This window comes from Saimiri boliviensis, chromosome 17, assembly GCF_048565385.1.
Source record: "Saimiri boliviensis isolate mSaiBol1 chromosome 17, mSaiBol1.pri, whole genome shotgun sequence".
Taxonomy (NCBI): Eukaryota; Metazoa; Chordata; class Mammalia; order Primates; family Cebidae; genus Saimiri; species Saimiri boliviensis.
In genome coordinates, this window is record NC_133465.1 from 8438362 (window position 1) to 8444361 (window position 6000).

At 45.4% G+C, this 6000-nt stretch overlaps 1 pseudogene; it reads right to left on the reverse strand.

The window, feature by feature from the left end:
- Positions 1 to 5652: 5652 nt before the first annotated feature.
- Positions 5653 to 5745, reverse strand: LOC120367067 (small nucleolar RNA U13; annotated as a pseudogene).
- Positions 5746 to 6000: the final 255 nt, after the last annotated feature.

Sequence of the window (6000 nt, forward strand, 5' to 3'; positions counted from 1 at the left end):
GTGTTTTTACCCAGGTCACTGGATTTAGGGCTGCCCATCCATCGGCAGCTCCCTTAAGCACTTCTGTTTCTGGAATTGAAGTTCAGTGTGCTTGGGAAGCCTGAAAAACTTGCTCTTTTAATTTCGCTATATCCAAAGATAAGTTTCCAGCCTACCCTTCCAGGTGATGCTTTATTTTTTTCCCAATTTTGCTCAGCTTCATTGTAAGGATAAGGAGTCATACAATAATCAGAAGTATTCCAATCACACTGTAATTGAATTCTATATTCTATACTGACTCCCTGCTTCAGCAGTAGTATGCAGAAAACAGTAAAAGGTGCTACGGATGCAATGAGTAGGGAAATAGAGTTGGAGAAATGCAACAGGTTGATCTTCTGAGTTAACTGATAAAAGTGGAAGATTTAACACAAACGCTGACTTTGTCTCCCTCCACAATCCCATTCAAATGGTAGTAAAAGAAATTTTTTTTGAGACGGAGTTTCGCTCTTGTTGCCCAGGCTGGAGTGCAATGGGCCATCTCAGCTCACCCGCAACCTCTGCCTCCCAGGTTCAAATGATTCTCCTGCCTCAGCCTCCCGAGTAGCTGGGATAACAGGCATACGGCACCACGCCCAGCTAATTTTTTGTATTTTCAGTAGAGACAGGGTTTCTCCATGTTGGTCAGGCTGGTCGCAAACTCCTGACCTCAGGTGATCTGCTCACCTCCGCTTCCCAAAGTGCTGGGATTACAGGTGTGAGTCACCGTGCCCAGCCAAGAATTTTTTTTTTTTTTTAAATGGTGTTATGAGCCAGGTGCAGTGGGTCATGCTGGTAATCCTAGCACTTTGGGGAGCTGGGGCAAGAGGATTACTTGAACCTAGGAGTTCAAGACCAGCCTGGGCTACTTAGGGACACCAACCTGAGCAATGTAGTGAGACCCCAGTTTCTACCAAAAAATTTTAAAAATTAGCTAGGCATGGTGGCACGCACCTGTGGTCCCAGCTACTTGAAAGGCTGTGGTGGGAGGATTGCTTGAGCCTGGGAGGTTGAGGCTGCAGTGAGCCAAGATTATGCCACTGCGCTCCGGCCTGGGTGACAGAGGAGACCCTGTCTCAAAAACAAAAAAACGATGTATTAGATTAAACATATACACTGATTCTTTCCTCCTCCTTCTATCAAGAGGTTGAGTCTATTCCCCTCCCATATGGACTCTGGGCTGGTCAGTGACTTGCTTTGACCTATGGGATGCATCAAAAGTGACACCACACCAGCTCCTGGTCTGGGCTGCAAGAGACCTTTGGGATCTGCGTACCATGCAGTGAAGCTCAGGCCGGATGATTGACTGATGAGAGATCACGTGGTGAAAGACCCAGCCAGCCCCCAGCCATTCCGGAAGTGTGAGTGGAACCATTCTTGGATATTCCACTGCCAGCCTCTCTCCCAGGTGAATGTAGTTGCATGAAAGACTCCAGCTGACTCTACATGGAGCCCTGCCCAAATTGCAAAATCATCAGCAAATACATGGTTATTGGTGTTTTAAGCAACTATGGTTTACAGTAGTTTATTCTGCAGCAATAGATAATAAGCACCTACCACAAATATCAGAAACAAACAATCTGGCCGCCGTGGCTCATACCTGTAATCCTAGCACTTTGGGAGGCCGAGGCCGGTGGATCACCTGAGGTCAGGAGTTCGAGACCAGCCTGGCCAATATAGCAAAACCCCGTTTCTACTAAGAATACAAAAATTAGTGGGCATGGTGCCGCATGCCTGTAGTCCCAGCTACTCAGGAGGCTGAGACAGGAGAATCACTTGAACCCAGGAGGCGGAGGTTGCAGTGAGCCAAAATTGCACCATTGCACTCCAGCCTGGGTGACAGAGCGAGACTCCATCTCAAAACACAAACAAAAAAAAAGGAAAGAAACAAAAATTCAAAATACCCTATCACTAACATCCTCAGAGAAACAAGATCAAATGTTGCAACCATGAAACACAACCAGATTACTAATAAAGAAAATACACACACAACCTGGCCACGGTGGCCCGTGTCTATAGTCCCAGCTACTCAGGAGGCTAAGGTAAGAAGGTCCCTTGATTCTGGCAGTTCGAGGCCAGCATGGAAAATATAGCAAGACCCCACCTGTGAAAAAAAATATGATAGGAGGAATAGTAGCTCAATAGGACTAGAAGAGAAAGTTGAGAAAATCTACTGGAAAACAGAAGAAAAGGCAAAGTGATGGAAAATTGGAAATAAAATAAAATGGAGAATCAATGAAATTGAGAATGGGAACTGGAGAACCAGTTTGGGAGGCCCAATATCTAAAGAATAGGAGTTCAAAAAAGAGAAGACACTGTCGGGTGCAGTGGCTCAAGCCTGTAATTCCAGCACTTTGGGAGGCTGAGGTGGGTGGATCACCTGAGGTAAAGAGTTTGAGACTAGCCTGGCCAACATGGAGAAACGCTGTCTCTACTAAAAAGACAAAAAATTAGCCGATGTGGTGGTGTGTGTCTGTAATTCCAGCTACTCGGGAGGCTGAGGCAGGAGAATCACTTGAACCCGAGGTGGAGGTTGCAGTGAGCTGAGATCGTGCCATTGGACTCCAGCTTAGGCAACAAGAGCAAAATGCTGTCTAAAAAAAAAAAAAAAAAACAGAGAGCGAGAGAGAGACTGATAAAACAAAAAGAAGAAATAATCAATGAAATAACTCAAGACATCTTCCCAACACTGAGGGTCATGAATTTTAAGACGGAGAGAACCTACTGAGAGCACTACACATCACTGTGAAATTATGAAAGCTGGGCCAACGAGAGAATCCTACAAGCTTCTGAAGAGAATATCACATCATAGGAAAAGAATCAGGAATCCCAATGGCGTTAGGTTTCTTTATGGCAACAGGAGCAGTGCTTTCAAAAACTTCTCCCTCCTCCTGTACCCTTTCTTACTTAGCCCATGAAATAAGTCAGGAAAGAACAAAACATGAGATCGAGAGTACAAAAGCTCCAGCACAGCAGAGAGGCAAAAGGAAAGCGAAGGATGATGGTGAAGTAAGAGCCCGGGAGGACCAGAAAAGAGGCCAACAGTACAGACTGGAGAGACTCCTTCACAATCCGGAACCAACTGACAAATGAACTTGTCTGAACTGATCCAGAGGTGGTATGAACAAGTGGTGAGGTTTTGAACTAAATCAATGAAAAATATGCAGAAAACTAGATGAATAATATACTCATTACTATCCAGAGAAACTACAAAAGGTTTTATATGGAAGAAAAAAATAATTGCAGTATACTATAAATGTCCCCTATGAATAGCATGTCCATAACCAAAATCATGTCAACGCTGAGTGTCAGTTTGCTCAGTCCTGATGAAACTGTATTAGAAGGATGGAGGGTGAGAAAGGTTTGCCAGTGGGAGCAAGACTAGGTAAGAGAATGAAATCCTGTCTTCTAGACGGGGAAGCCAATACTTGCCTAAAGCTGAAAAATCAGTAAACAATGCATACAGGCTATTTTGAGTTGTGGCAGTTTAGATGATCAAGAAAAGGAGCCGGGCGCGGTGGCTCAAGCCTGTAATCCCAGCACTTTGGGAGGCTGAGGCGGGTGGATCACGAAGTCGAGAGATCGAGACCATCCTGGTCAACATGGTGAAACCCCGTCTCTACTAAAAAGTGCAAAAAATTAGCTGGGCATGGTGGCACGTGCCTGTAATCCCAGCTACTCAGGAGGCTGAGGCAGGAGAATTGCCTGAGCCCAGGAGGCGGAGGTTGCGGTGAGCCGAGATCGCGCCATTGCACTCCAGCCTGGGCAACAAGGGCGAAACTCCGTCTCAAAAAAAAAAAAAAAAAAAAAAAAAAAAAAAAAAAAAAGAAAAGGATTGAAAGTTGTTGTCTTTCATGAGAGGGAAGGACACAAGTGGAGGAAGCAGTTGTTGGTGAGAGATTTGTAGAACTATTTGACTCTTTAAATCATATGCTTCTACAGCTTTGATAAGAATATTAGAATTTAAAAGAAAAAAGAGAAGGCAGGAAAGAGAAAGGAAGGAAGGAAGGAGGAAGGGAGGGAGGGAGGGAAGGAAGGAAGAAAGGCCTGGTGCAGTGCACAGTAGCTCATGCCTGTAATCATAGCACTTTGGGAGGCCAAGACAGGTGGATCACCTGAGGTCAGGAGTTCGAAACCAGCCTGGCGAACATGGAGAAACCCCGTCTCCAAAAATACAAAAAACGTACAAGTGGAAGTCACCTGTAATCCCAGCTACTTGGGAGGCTGAGGCAGGAGAATCACTTAAACCCAGGAAGCAGAGGTTACACTGAGCTGAGATTGTGCCATTGCACTCCAGTCTGGCAACAGGGCGAGACTCCATCTCAAAAAAAAAAAAGAGTTGACAGGAACCAAATCATTCAGGGGTTTAAAGCTGGGGTGCATATGACTCAGTTGGCATTTTTAAACATCAAGTAAAACCCTTTCCCAGTCAGGGCTCAGATTTCTTCATCTATATCTCAAGGGGTTGGATGACAATCTGTTGAACCTCTCTGAGATCATCATGTGTAGTGGGGAGATCCCATAAGCGCTGAGGCAGGAGCAAAAGGCCTCAACCTATTTCCATAAAAATAATGAAGAAGGAAGTAATTAGAAATATAACCGTAGTAGTTATTAGTTATTCACATGTGATCTTAGTTATTCAGAGGTGATCTCAATTCTTTTCCTAATGCTTCTCAGGTCAGAAGTGTGAACCTGGGGTGACATTGTGAAATTAATGACACCAAGGGAAGATGCTCTAAGCCCTCTGTCACGTCTGCATGAGGGCTGCTGGAGGTGGCCTTGGCTGTGAAAGTGCCCGCTGTTTAGCCAGCTAGGGAAGGAGATGTCGAAAATGGCTGAGACATCTCCTTCCTGCGGAAGTTGGAGAAAACTCGGCTTCTCCAGGCTCTTGTGGTGAGGTACACCCGCAGACAGCCGGGGGCTGAACTGTCTCCGTGTGATGCTGTGCTTCAGTGGTCACGTCCCATGTCTACTCTTATGTTCTACTTCTGCACCTGGTTCCTTTTGTCTTAGAGAAGATAATGACAGTAATATAAATCTTAATGTTTTAGTTCTTTCCTGATAAGTGTGGAAAAGGTGCTGATGCATTATGCTCCTTACCTCACTTTGCGTGCCAGAAATTCCTGAGCCCCTACCTGGAGGACACGTGATGTTCTTAACCCTATCACTGCCACGTCCTATCTACCCTGCCCCCAGTCACCGACCACCAAGGCCATGCCCTACCTACCCTGTCCCCAGATTTGCAACTCAATAAAAGTGAGACATCCTGACATTCAGGGCCACTGCTGGTCTCCGAGATCTGGATAGCAGTGGACCCCTGGGCCCAAACTCTCTTTTCTCTATCTCTGTGTCTCGTGTCTTTTATTTCTACAATTTCTTGTCTCTCCAACAACCGGGAGTGACTTACAGAGCCCTGTAGGGCTGGACCATACATCTGGTGCCCAACATGGCAGTGGACCCTACAATCATGAGCTGTAGGACAGAATGTAATAAAATATTTACACGATGACATTGTGAAATGTCACAATGACATGGCACTCTGGGAGGGATTTCAGAGTGCTGAAAATTTCATTTCACAACATCATTGTGAAATGAAATCCCTCAAGGGCAGTGGGTTTTGTTTGTTTTGACCTTTTAAGTTGGAAGGGGAATGTGTCAAGGTTTGAGAGAGGCACGTCTCACATATGAACAGGAAAATTCAATCATCATGCTTACCAAGAACAAAGGGATCAAGGGCAGTGGTTCTAAAGAAGAATCACCCTACTGTAAAATGTAGATTCCCTGGCTAAACTTCCAGGGAGTCTGCCTGCTTGGTGTGAGGCAGGGCTGGGGAACTGGCATTTTTTTTTTTTTTTTTTAAAGACAGAATCTGACTCTGCTCACTCTGTCACCCAGGATGGAGTGTAGTGGCATGATGTCGGCTCACTGCAACTGGGTTCAAGCAATTCTCCTGCCTCACCCTCCTGAGTAGCTGGGACTATGGGC